This window comes from Canis lupus, chromosome 24 (assembly GCF_003254725.2).
Source record: "Canis lupus dingo isolate Sandy chromosome 24, ASM325472v2, whole genome shotgun sequence".
Classification (NCBI taxonomy): Eukaryota; Metazoa; Chordata; class Mammalia; order Carnivora; family Canidae; genus Canis; species Canis lupus.
This window is the reverse complement of record NC_064266.1, coordinates 15,413,376-15,427,482: the sequence shown is the minus strand read 5'-3', so window position 1 is coordinate 15,427,482 and position 14,107 is coordinate 15,413,376. Positions and strand designations below refer to the sequence as shown.

The 14,107-nt window shown below is 42.2% G+C and overlaps 1 long non-coding RNA gene across 3 annotated transcripts; it reads right to left on the bottom strand.

The window, feature by feature from the left end:
* Window positions 1-647: 647 nt before the first annotated feature.
* Window positions 648-13,681, bottom strand: LOC118352239 (uncharacterized). Of its 3 annotated transcripts, none has more exons than XR_004809078.2 (3): window positions 13,257-13,681; window positions 12,627-12,835; window positions 648-915 (listed from the first exon to the last, which is right to left on the bottom strand). It is a non-coding gene; the product is annotated as an uncharacterized LOC118352239 (long non-coding RNA). The 3 variants fall into 3 exon arrangements; XR_007405497.1 differs by lacking the exon at window positions 648-915 and having other exon boundaries at window positions 12,398-12,835; window positions 13,257-13,379; window positions 13,496-13,681; XR_007405496.1 differs by lacking the exon at window positions 648-915 and having other exon boundaries at window positions 12,398-12,835.
* Window positions 13,682-14,107: the final 426 nt, after the last annotated feature.

Here is a 14,107-nt window from a genome sequence, read left to right as displayed (position 1 = left end):
TAGGAGTAGTGGTGGCTGGAAGGCGACACAAGGAGTCCCCTGGGGTGCTGGTAATTTTTTGTTCTTCTCCTGGGATCTGGTTTTACAATTGTGTTTGATGTGTGAAAATTAGTCAAGCTGTCCTACTTTTTCTTTGTCCATTTTGTGCTCCAATAAAAAGTAGAGATAGTAGAAGAGGAAGGGAGGAGAGAGGAATGAAGGAAGGAAAGAGAGAAGGGAAATTTTATGAATAAATGAAGATGTCAATCAAATGAAATGAACTTTTTTAAAAGTTCTGCATTTTTATGAAATCCCAAGTCCCACAATTTACTTCAGCTTTTAATTCAATAGAATTGTAAGAACTGCATCTGAGTTGGCATAAAATCCTAGTTAGTTAGCTTGGGGAATTTTACCAAGCTTTATTTTAAATCTAAAATTATATCCAAGTGAATTCCCCATGTTTGTAAAGCCCAGCGCGGCACCCCTGAGAATGGATGTAATCCTTTTAACCATCCACATAGCCCTTAGGGAGCAGATGAGCGGTTCTAACCCATTCAGCTTACAACATACTTCTACTTAGCTTGTCAGTGGATTCCTGACTGTCAGTTGTACTTAAAGGAAGCAGGTATGATTAGGTATAGACATTTTTCCCTTTGCAGGTGGTAGAAATGATAGATGCACACAGCTCCCACTAATTTACAGTGATTGGATTTTATTCACAAGTTCGTAGTTCAGTCTGACAGAGTTCACCCTGCAATGGCCACATCATTCAGACCTTTTCTTTGCTAAGTTGCAAGGTTCTGTTTCTTCCTCATGTCACAGAGGTGGGATTGATCTGTGTGTGTTGGCCCAGGGTAGACATGTGGAGATCAAACTTGAGCTTTGTCAAACAGATGGTAGTCCTCTGCTGCGGAAAATGACTTTCCCCTCCTTTTCCTTAAGGCAAGTGAGAATTTTAGGAGTTACCATAGTGTTGAATTTCAGATCAGGTAAACTGACAAAGAGCCCTGCTATGAATCAGTGTTTCATTTTGTACGTTTTGGCAGCTCCTCGAAAGCAGAAAGTAAGCCTCAGACTGTCAGCTGTTGTGGTTGTGATTCCTTGATGTTGATACTAGATATGAAAGAACATTGTGCATTTGATTTGAAAGGGGGGTGTGTGTGCATGCGTGTGTGTGTGTGTATGTGTGTGTGTGTGGTCAGCACATTAGAAATAACTTGAGGACAAATAACCACTATAAGAATCACAGGTCATAAGTCAGCAAGTAAAAATATTTGAATGACATCGCCTAGCTGCTAACCTTTTCGAGAAAGGTACACACCTTTACTTTTATAGACAGCTGAAAGCAATTGTGTCTGTCCCATATGCTTCTAAAGTTTATAATTGTCTTTGGTGTGCATATGAGGCTATGTGTTCACATATAAATTCAATTGTCAGAGCCTCATCTGTGAGACGAAAACATTCAGCAGTGTTTTATTAGTGGAATGCTCAACAACTGACCTGATGCCTTTCCCTTATGACTGATTAAAATTCCCCTCTAAGGTATTTAGAAGGATTTGGATTCCCTCTAGATACAGGACCTATGTCTTCTGTTTTGTGCTTCAATACTACTTCAAGACAAAAATGCGCCAAGGAATTATCTGCCTTTAGTTGTTAGCAGTTAAATATTAAAGTGCATAAATTTCAGATTCCTTTCTATAGGTTGGTTATAACTGCAAGGGAGTGTAGCTATAGGCTTGTGGGAGGAGTGAACTGCAAGGAAGAAGGGAGAAGGAGATTTTCAAAGGAGTAAAACAATCTGTTAATATGTTGTTAATCATTGGAGAGGAGTCACAGTCTCCTTGTAGAATCTGAGTTAAGACGATAGATTCCTTAGGAAAAAAAAATACATGCATGTGTGTAAACAGCAAGTGTTATAACTGTATTAGTTTGGATTCCCCCAGAACTGAACCTAAGGGAAGGATTTGAGAGCAAGTAGTTTATTCTGACAGAATAAGGAAGGAACTGAGCTTAGGTGATAGGAGGGGTTGAGATGGGGAAGGGAACAGGCAGGTATTTAAGGATGTTATTATTAAGGTACTTTCCACAAAGATGAGTGAAACTTAAGTCCATGAAAAAACTCTGAAAAATGGTGCAAAACAGATAGCTTAGTATTTTCCTGCCCAAAAGAGCCCAACATTCATCAGTCCTTGGTTAGCGTGGCCCTTGGTAGGACATGAATTCGTAGGTGTGTCTCTTGGCAGTGTGTAGGGCAAAGGGGGTTCTCACAGCCCAAAGGTGGTTCTATGACAGAGATGCAGCTGTTAGCTGTGTGATATCAGGCTGGTCTGCACAGAAATGGTGAACAAGAATGAGGGGAGTGTAGAGAGATGTAAGTCTTCCTGGACCAGTTTCTTAATTCTGATTGTGAGGAAAGGGACACCTAACGGTAAGATGGCCAGTTGGGAGATGACTTTACCTATTCACATCTTTGAGAAGGGCCAAGTTATATGCTCAACAGTGTTTTTAAATTGTAAACTTATTCTAGAAGGAAGGGATTCAGTGAGTCAGTAGATACCTTTAAAAAGATTGTGAGGAGTCCAGGGGATGCTTTAAACTCCTCTGACTCACTGTGTCTCATAAGGGCAGTCACATGACCTTTCTTTATGAGAAAGTCTTCATCTAGGGAATGGTCTAACAATGGCCTTTATCATTCTGAAGACAAAGGGTGCCCAAGCCCATGATGCCATGAGACTAGTAGCTTCAACATCCCTCTGTGATGCTCTTCCTATATGTAATCTCCTTTACCCCAAGCAATGACTTGAGTCAACAGGGCAATCCTATCTCAGACTTTAGGAAACTGAGTCTGGAACATCAAGATGATGTACCAGAATCACCCAGTGAGTCACTGTCACAGTAGGAATTAGACACCAGAAGATCTATATTCTAGGGCATTCTTCAACTCTCCAGGCCTCACCATCTCCTCCTGGAAATGAGTGTTAATAATAGCCTTGGCCCTCCCATGAGCCAGAATGACTTATTCACAACCTGGGGACAGAGTCATCCAGGGGAGGTGAGTTAACTCTTTCAGGCCATCATTCTATGACAAAGGCCAGTCAAAAAGGCCTGGGAAATGGTGGTAGTACATACATGCATTATTCCTGTGTTCCTTGGTCCACTGTCCCCACTAAAAAAATAATTAGAAGAAATGGTAGATCCGTGTTAGGTCATGATGGTGGTGGTAACATAGGGGAGGGAATTACAAACAGAGGGGAAGTGTCCCAAGACCCAGGGAGAAATCTAAAGTAATATAATAATATGTCATGATCTCTCTCTCAGAGCCAAAACTGTGCTTGACCCATTCTGGCAATTATTATAACATTATATTTTCTCAAAAGCCAAGCCTCCTTCTCTTTCTCTCTTTTTCACACACACACACACACACACACACACACTCACACTCACACACAGAGAATAACAAGCTTTGCAAAGTGCAAACATTTCCATTGCTGCCAAAGGTCAGGCTGAGGATGAAGCTCGAAACCTCGAATTTGTCCAGCTGTCATCTCCCAGTCTCCGTCAATACTGTGAATGTCCAGTTCTATCCCGAACATACCTACAAATACATCTACTTGGAAAATACTGGCACATAAATTTAGAGAGGTTTAAAGTGGGAATGAATACCTCAACCTACGGAGTGGAAAAAACCTGTGCCCTGCTCCTTGTGGGCAACCCAACCTGTTTGAACTGCTAAAAACACTCAGGGCAAAACAAGGAGAGCTGAAAAAAATAAGCTTTTAAGAAAACAGTTCTCTCAATATTCCTAAGTTTAATGGCTCAATATTTAGCATGTGTTTCATAACTCCAGCTTTTTTTGGGCGGAGGTAGGTAGGGGAAATGGGAATATAGTAAAGGGTTTTCAAAACACTTGCTATTTGTAAGGCTTCTTTTTTTATGTACCATAACGCACGCAGCCTTCTCAGGCTTGGGGTCAGGATGTTTCCTTGCAGTGGAATGGAACACGAATGAGGAAGAGTGGGAAACTAGGTTATAGGCTACCATGGAAAATATGAAGAATCCTGGAAAACGTGAGCCCAGAGTCTGACAGTGGTTCCAGGGTTATGGGAAGAACTCCTTTTCCCTCTTTCCTCTAAATACCTATCAGGATCCCTGGGCTGTGGTGTTAACAATGAATTATCAATGGGTCATTCACCCAAGGAGCTTACAATCCAGGGAGACAGATAAGACAGGCAGATGGAAAGACAGGGAGACCAAATGTCACAACAAAGTGAGAAGGGCTGCTGCCGAGACAGTTGACTGTAGCAGAGACAGACTGTGTCTCTGTTTATCTTTAGTTCTGTTACTTGCTGGCTGTGTGGTTTTGGAAAGCTACTAAACCTCTCTGGCCTCAGATTCTTCATCTGCCAAGTGGAGATAATGGTACTACCCAAAAATGTGTTTGAGGTTTCATGAGAAATTTATGCAAAACACTTTGAACAGGGCCTAACACGTAGTAATTGGTCATAAGTGTTAGCCATGACAGTGATTTCATAGGAAGGGATGGGGCTGGGTGGAGGCTTTATAGCAGCAGGAGTGTTTCAGCTGAGTCTTCAAGAAAAAGTAGGCACAATCCAGATAGACACAGAGTACCTGCTTGTTGGGCTAAAAGGATGATTCAAACAGGGGAAGAAGAATATGAAAAGGATTGTAGGTGGAAAAACCCAAAGATGTTCAGGTTAAGAGGAAGACCTTTGGGGGAAGGTAAAGAGTGGTGGGGCCACAGTGTGTAGCCCTTCCCAAACATAATGTGGTATCAGTCAGTGTTAAGGAATAATGCAAGTATGAGCCGAATTTTGGGTTGACCTTTAACAACTGGATTCGATGCTTTATTTGAAATGTTAAACCTCAAATTTCTTCAAAAGATAGTTGCTTTTATTGTTTCTGAGAGGGCTGAATCTCCCTGTAGGGTCATCCAGGGACCTCATTATTAGCTATAGATGGAATGGTTGTGGATTTGGGAAGATGAAAATTGAAATGCAGACAAATTTCACAATTTCACAAAATTGTGAAGAGTGGCCCTTTGGAAGCTTTGAAAGAAGTGGGCAGGGAACATTTGGCAAAAACTTTCATGTTGATTGAGTGACATGTACAGGGAACTCTGGTGGCCTTGTGAGGAAGGAGTTTCAGTGGCAATTCCCATTGGGAATGGGGTATTGGTGGGAGAGCAAAACTGCCTGAGCAGCCTTTTACAAATACACAATAACCTTTGGCTCTTAGGATGACAGGGTTGGGGGTGGGTTGGGAGATCCAGTGAGGAGCTAGAATGAAAAGAATCCTGAGAAAGAGATTGTTAGGAGTCTATTAAAATTCCACCTTGTTAACCTCCTTATTTCCCTCTACTCACATTTCTGGCAGGTCTAATTTCACCCTGTTCCACTAATCCATATAATACAATGAATTTCAGAATGCGTACAAGTATTCTCCATGGCTGTTTTACCCTTATCAACTCATACATACCTTCTCTGATCTAAAACCAGAAGCTAATCTGCTTTTCATTCTGTGTGAAGTCCACAATTGACGGAATATCCAGGTGAGGGAGAGACTTTCCATTCTTCACATACATCTAGTGCTGTGGGGCCTTCATGCCAGCCTTCTGGTCCCATACGTGCTTGGTAGGAATGCTGCAATCTCCTGTTAGTCTGAGGTCAAATCTCTGCTTATTTTCGATATCTAGAATTTCGACTTCGGTTTTCACCTCATATTTGTTTACTAAATCAGACATGTACCCACTCTTGAGTGTGTGCATACACACACACACACACACACACACACACACACACACACACACACATACTTACCAAACAGGAGTGATATCTGATTCAAAGGAGCGTAGCCTCCCAGAGATTTCAGGTCTAGGTAAAGCTAACAGCAACATACTGTATCTGTGATTTGGCGTGATGGTTGTTACTATTCCTTTATGCTGTGAAGCAATACTATTGTGTCATGTTTAATGATTTTCAATTGCACAACTTTGGATTTTTTTTAATGGAATTTTGATTTAATCGGTGATTTTTTTTTTCAAGAGCTAGAAGCATATTTTTGGTACCCTCAGAATTTGATCCAAGACCTGCTTCAGATACAGATATCCTGTCACATTCTATGACAACTCTCTTTGAAATTCATGTAACTTTTGTTTCCTGAACTTTCATTTGCTTTGTGTTAATTTTAGGGGGGTTTTAATAGCTTGCCTCACTTTGGAAGCTTCTTTTTAACTCAGAAAAACACAAGAGAATAGTATAACAGAGACTCATAGAGTAAGATTGCAAAATTAACATATGTTAACATTTTATCATATTTTCTCAAGATAAATGATGTATATGTCAACATAAACAAACATTGCTGATAGAATTAAAATTCCTTTCACTTCCTTTGTTTTTATAGGTGGGTTACAATTTCAGTTTTTTGAGAGAAAAATTAAGACTTAACGTGACTTCGAAAAACATCTCTAAGTTTATGTGACTTTTTAGGCAAGTTACTTTTCCTAGGCCTCTGTTTCTTCATCTGTAAAATGGGAATAAAAATCGCATCTATCTCGTAAGATTGTTGTGGGGCTCAACTCAACTCATACACATGTCTGATGTCTAGTAAGATCTAAATAAATGCTAGCTTTTTTGTTGTTGTTGTTTTTAATTAACATACTTCCTCACCGGTTCACAGTCCAGTGCAGAAGCAAACAAATCTTTACAACACAGTGATAAGTGTTGCAGTAGAAGTTAATGCAAAGAAATGTAGATAAGAGAGTGAACAGAGAGGTGAGGAAGGCTTCACAGAGGAGGGCTGAACTTTGATCCATTTCCTGGAGAAGAAATCTGGTTTCATCAAGTGAAGAGAGAAGTCATGCAGGCAGAGGGAGGAGCCAGTGCAAAAGACAACTACATAGAAACGGGCTTTTGATGGTGAGCTTGCAGGCTCCACTGTGTGGTGGGTAGAAGGGAAGGAAAGAGAGGTGGGCCAGGCGGTGTGTTGGGGCATGAAAGTTTCCATAGATAGCATTGCTGACCACAGAAGGTACATTTCCATGTGTTTGTGGATATATGAGCCTGTTTCTTTCTGGGAACTTAGATTTCAAAGTTGGAGATTATTACATTATTTTTGAAAAGACTTATCCTTATTACTGTCCTTTCACCCTGATATGTTCATTCCTGTAACCTTGGTAACTCACTGATATGCCTCCAGGGGGAGGACCCTCAAATGCAGTCAGGCTACTGTGAGTTGTAATGCCATTAACATTGACAATCAGGGCCACTGGGCATTGGACATGAATTAAGGGCTCTGCAATCTGCAATGGCCCTAATATAGTCTAGAAGATACAATATTGCTTCTCATGCATCTATTACCCAGCTTGACCTAGTGAGAAGGTGCAAGGTCTCTGACTCAGAGAGTGCTATGATATCATCCTGGCTCTGCTCTGCTGATTTCTTGCCATTTGGTCCCCAGGACCATTCTCTCTTCTTTTCTACCCTGCTCTTGCATCAGGAGACTGATGCCTGGGGGCTGTACGCCAGTCCCCTTGACCTTCTGGCTTTTGTTAGGTTCAGGCTACCAGAGGGTCTCACAGGAAGTAGGAAGGCAAGAAGAGACAGAGAGGTTGGGATATTTATTCCTCTTCCTTCTTCCAAGCTTCTCTCTAGTTCTGGTGGTGGCTGTGCTCCTTGGTGGCTAGAGCTCCTGCCAGGTGGCCCCTCTTGTCTGCTTCTGCCCTCACCAGGCTCCAGTGACATCCTTTTCTGCCATTGCCCCCTTAACTCTCCACTGTTGCCACTTCCAATGCTTGGCCATACCCTGGCTGTTCCTTTAGCTCTGCCCACATGTCCATAAAAAGCACCTTTATTAAATTTTTCTCAGTGACTCTTTTGAACATGTCCCCTCTTTCCTACTGAGACCTTGACCAAACCAACTGTATACTAGTTGTGCGGGACTTTCACTCTTGGGCTGACTCCCCAAATGCAAAATCAGGATAGTGTCGTTCTCTGCCTCCTAAAGTTGTTTATAGGTAATGAGGAGATTCTATGTTTTGATAATATTTTTGTAAAGATTTTATTTATTCATCATAGACATATATATAGAGAGAGGCAGAGACACAGGCAGAGGGAGAAGCAGGCTCCATGCCGGAGCCTGACGTGGGACTCAATCCCGGGTCTCCAGGATCACACCCTGGGCGAAAGGCAGGTGCCAAACCACTGAGCCACCCAGGGATCCCCTGTTTTGATAATATTTTTAAAGCCTCTAGCACAGTGCCTGACACACAGAAGGCCTTTTATGAATATCATATACAATTGTCATCACAGTTATGACTAAGATTGCTTTAATTATTTTTCATTTAGAATCAAAGGATGTCAGATCTAGAAAATACCTGGGACATTGCCAAGGACAATCCCAACATTTTATATTTGAGGAAACTGAGGCCCAGAATGCTTGGGTAAATTCACATAGCTAATTAGTGGTAGAACTAAGGATAGTATCAGCCTACATTGAAAGAAGGCCAGATGTGTTTACATCAATTCTGTTTAACATCTTTAATGAAGGTGTTGATTCCTTCAGTGACGTCGCCCACTTGTTTTAGAAATGAGTTACATAAACCCAACTCCCACCACTAACACTTTATTTGCTCCCTCTGAGAAGAGCATCATACTGTCCCAAAATAAGCAAGAATTCAAGAGAAAACCCCTGTTTCATTTGCTCCTGCTCCCCGCTGCTGACTCATTCACTCCTGGACCTCTGAGCTCCAGCACATCAATCATCCATCCTCAGAAGAGCGCTGGTCAGTCTCACAAGCTCCAGCTCTGCTGGAGCTCAGCAATGCTGCCCTTGGGGCTCTGCTGCACCACAGGGGAGGACACTTTCAGCTTCTCTTCTGCACAGATGGTGGTACCCAGCTGATAATCCTAGCCAGCAACTGCCCTTTTGCATTTTAGAATCCATGGTAGGCCATCCTGGTGGAGACAGAGCCCAAGCAGATATGCCTTTTGACCACACACTTTTGAAACAATTAGATAAACAGTGAACCTTGGCTTCGTCATCCTATTACTAGGCATTCAGGTCTTTCCAAGTTTTAAACAAATAATGCAAATTGCCATACATTTCAGGATGATGATGTCTACTTCTGGGGCAAGTAAAGAATTCCCTTCCAAAGCTCAAATAATAAGTGCTTAATTGCCCCCCCCCCAAAAAAAAACAGTAATAAACTTTATTATTTTTTTTTTGTAATAAACTTTAAATTACTTTCTTCTCATTACTCCCCAAACATGCTTTTGCCCAGTCTGTGTGTGTCTGTCAGGGCCGAGCTGACATTACCTGATCCTATTGCACAGAAAGCCTGTGTTTGTGAGATGCCCAAATAAGTGGTTGATTCAGGGAAAAAAAATATTAGTCAAACCATTTGTTTCACTGAATTAATGAATCAGTTCAGGTAAAGTAGGCGAGCTTGTAGCCCAGAGTAGGCAAAGCTGCGTGTCCCAGGATGATCTCTCCTGCCTGCATTACAGGGAAGGCTGGGCTCTTGGGGCAAACTTGAAGGAACTGCTTTGGGCTCAGGGCAACATTCTCTCTCAGCAGCTTGTTCTTCACCATTTCTAGCAGACGTTTGAACTCCCTTCCCACACCACCTTCAACCCAGCTGCTAGAACTTCTCACCCTACAGTGCTTGAATGTCGAAAGAGAAAGCTAAGCCCTGAAGACTCTCTTGTTTCTTTCCTGATTTGAATCATGTAATCTTTTAAAACAAACTCACCCAAAAAGTAGGGAGACATTTGCTGTGGTATCTAAATGGCAGGGATGAGAAAAAATAAATGAATGAGTGAGTGAATGAATGAATAAATAAATAAATAAATAAATAAATAAATAAATAAATAAAATAAATGGCAGGGATGAAGAGAAAGCTAAAAAGTAATAAAGGAATATTGAGAAAACCAGTATGAAAATTTCAAAAGTAGAGGAAGGAAACTACTCCATGTAACACACCTACTATGTGTCAAACATGTTCACATGCATTATCTTATTGAATTCTTACAGTAACCCCGTGAGATCTGTGGGACCAGAGCACTTGCATGCAGTGGTTGTTGTTCACTGCACAACAGGTACCAGGAAGGGTATGGGGCCTTGGAACCTGGCCTACGCTCTGCCCAACATGCTGTGGATCAGCCTGGAGAATGGTATATCTTTTTCTAATTTGTACAAAGGCATGATATTAGTTTGGCTTCTTCAAAAGCAGGCCTCGAGCAGGGATTTAGATGCCGGCAGTTAATTGGGAAGTAATTCCTGAAAGCACAGTGGGGAAGTGAGGTGAGAAAGGGAAGGAAAGCCAAAAAAGGGTGAGCTGGTGAGTGGTTATCCTTATGAGCAACTGAGGGTTAATTTCACCTTGGACCTTCTGAGACACCATGTGGAGCATGCCTCAGAATTTTCCTAGTTGGGGGCAAAGAACCTAGGATACTTCTTTTTCCACTCCCATCCCTCTTAAGGTAAGGGTTGCTCCTGGGGCATTAATGCCTTGGCACATGGGTCAAGCACAATCCTGATACCAGAGACCAACCTCAGGGAGAGACACATACAGGAGGCCATCTGTGTGTTTGGAAACTGCCTGCAGGTGACCTCTGCTCGGCCAAAGGGCTCTAGTTGGGCTTAACAAGCCAGAATACTCAGAGAAGCAGGTAATCTGCATGCAGACATGTTTTGGTCCATTGGACATCTGTCAAATGTTACTTAGAGTAACTTAGTTACCCTAAGTTACTCTTAGGGTAACTAAAATGATCATAAAAATATCAATTGTCCTGAATGGCTAAAGATTAATGCCAGAAGGCTGGGTATCTGGCCACATTCCAGATATGGGGTCATCATTTTTATCACTTACATGAATTCTCAATAATGAATAATACCATTTTAGAATATAAATAGACTGAACTTCCCCTGCATGTAAAAGTTTTACTCACATTTTTCCACCTCCCTGAATTTGTTCGCTGGGAATAGGTTGCCTAGTGGGTAAATGAAGACAACTTAAAGAGCTTCTGGCACATCTCAAAAGCTTCCTTGCTGCCCCTGTATGTTGTGTAGTATTTATGAATCACAACATGGCACACACTGAACACTCTAAAGGAATGTGTCCAGAAATGTTGTGCAGATTTAGTGTGTGGTGGTGGTGTGTGTGTATGTGTGCATGTGTATACACAGATGTCTGTATTTATACATTTGGATCCTTCCACCATCTGCCCACTAGAACTGTGTGAATTGTCACCCCTGTCAACCCTTTGGAAGCCCCTAAGCTCTGCATTGAACACTGGGGCCAAGGCTGTGCTGCCCATGGTGGAATCCGCAGCCATGCAATAGCTCCTGCTGGGACTCTGAGCAACTAGGAACTCTCCATGTTCCGAATGGTGACTTAGAGCTTTCACACTGTGGTGCTGTTTTTGTTGTTTCATGTTAATATGCCCCAAGCATTTCATATTCAAAGAGGGAGAAGAAGACAGGAAAGAAATCAAGTCCAGTTTCATGCAGCAAGGCACAGTGTGAGCAGCATCACACTATGATACTAAGGCTAAGAATTTTAAGTATTTGAGTGACAGTTGTCTTAGGATTGTGTCAACTGTCCCATTTTAGGGTGAGGAAAACAAGGCCCAGGCAACTGATGTGGCTCATTCAAGGCCACAGAGATGGGTCTCTTCTATGCTGGGAGGTCCGGGTTCTCTCAGGCCCTGTCAGCAGAAATTTAACCTGTGAGCTTGGGAGCCACTTGATGTGTTGGTTTTTCTCTATGTATCTCCTCAGATGCATCCTCTGCCCTTGCTTGCCTGGCTCTGTGTCCAGGAAGCTGGACCACCCCCTCTACCACCTAGCTACCAGCTGATGCCAGAGAAAGGTTGGGGTATTTAGTCTCTGTGTTCTTTCTTTGGTTTTTGTGGTGGCTATGCTCCTCAGGAATGGCTATGACTCCAGTCAGGTGGCCTTCCTTCTAAGGCTGCGGTTCTTATGGGATTGCAATCATAATTCCTCCTCCATTTTGCTGTAGATGTGAGAGTGGCAAAGGCACCCCACTGTTGTTACCCCATGGATGGCTCACCCAGCTCTGTTCCTTCATCCTTCCTATATATCTGTATGCATTCCCTTCGTTAAAATCTTTATAAGAAAACTGTCCGAGCAGGCTGGGAGCTTCCTGGCCAGAGGATATACTTAGGGAAGAGTTTTTCCTTTGACAAATGGGGATTAAAAACTGTCACTTAGGATGAAATAGGTAAAGAAGGTTAAGAGGTACAAGTTTCCAGTTAGAAGTAAAACATGGAGGTGAAAAGCAAAGCATAAGCAATATACTCAATGTGCTGCAATAACATTATATGGTGAGAGATGGTGACAGAATTATCATGGTGGGCAGTGAGTACTATACAGACTGTCAAATCACTATGTTGTATATTTAAAATCAATATAACTTTGTATGGATACTATACTTCAATACTAAATTTTAGAAAAACTGTCCACTTAGGTTTTGGTGAGGGTCAAATAAGGTCATGTATGTAAGCATGCTGTGTATAGCCCAAATGCATGCTTGTTTTAACCAGAGATTTTTCACCCAGCCAGTTTATGCCTTAATTAGTTTTCATATCAGCATACAACAGTAGCACCTCAACTGTCCTTCTCCATCTCTCAGGTCACTCAAATTGATGTCTCATGGCAGAGTCTTCCAGTTTTCATTTTGAAGGCAATGAAACTGCACACCAAACCTTGATCTTGTTGCAAAACAGTGAGACATCCTGCATTTTGGTGTTATACCAGACAGCTGTGCACACTGATCTGCAAAGGATGCCCTGCATCTCCTGCCTCCACTTTTCACCTGAAAGTCAAACCAGAGTGACTCACTGATGCACCAAAGAAGGGAAACAAGTTTTCAGTTAGTGGGGTGTCTCCAACAATATTCCACTTAAGAGTTCTGAGGGGCACCCGGGTGGCTCAGCAATTTAGCGCCTGCCTTCAGCCCAGGATGTTACTCTGGAGTCCCAGGATCGAGTCCCACATCAGGCCCCCTGCAGGGAGCCTGCTTCTCCCGTGCCTGTGTCTCTGCCTCTCTCCCTGGGTCTCTCATGAATAAATAAATAAAATCTTAAAAAAAAAAAAAAGAGTTCTGAGAACAAGATCCAGGACCAGCCTCGGGAAGAAGACAGACAGGGGATGTCTGTCCTAAGGGACCCCTATTCCATAGACCTCACCCCACTCTGCCAATTTTCACTCTCTCCCTGGTCCCTACTCCCACTTACCTCATCTCCAGGATACTGACTCCCAGTTCTGAGGAATTCACAGAAGATTAACCCATGTTCCTTCTATTCTAGTCAGGAAAATTTCACTAACAGCTGGGAATACCCAAAGCATGCAGGTACTTTCTTAGGTATAGGGAAGGCAAAAATGATCAAGACATGTTATTTCATCTTTGCCAACAAATACCATTGTGACTATCTGTGAAATTACCTAATTAATTAAGATAAAAATTCCAAGCAACCTGCTAATCAGAGGGGGCCCTTCTGGTTGATTCTGGCTATGCTTTGTGGTGGTTAAGGGTAATGATTTGAGAGCCAGTCTGCCCTCTTCCAAATTCTGCTCTACCATGTACTTGCCCTGTGACTTTGAGGGGGTAACTTAACTTCTCTGTCTAGAGAAGTGTGCAGGAGCCAACTTGAGAAACCCAGTTGTGCAGACTTCTTTCCAACCCTGCATTCACTGACATCACATTGGTAGTTTAAAATCTTTTGTGACATAATGCAGGTTTAGCCAACATTTAGTGGTGAAAGTGACACACTGGGGCCCTTTCTGCCTGGAGAGTCAGTGGTTAATGTTTCCCAGCACACCACTGCCTCTTTCCTTATATTTCTTTGTCTCTTAGAATGGAATGAAACAGTATCTACTTCATTGGATTGCTGTGAAGATTAAGTGATATCGAAGACATACACACTGCGTGGTGCTTGCTAAATATATATGCCCTGCTATTGTGACTATTTTCATAGTCAATGAAGTTTCTCCTTGGGACTCTTTTGGCTAATGATGCCAAGACCAGATATACTAGAAGTTACAGGCTCTGCTGGCCAAAGGGTCGATGTGCCTTCTAAATCCCTAT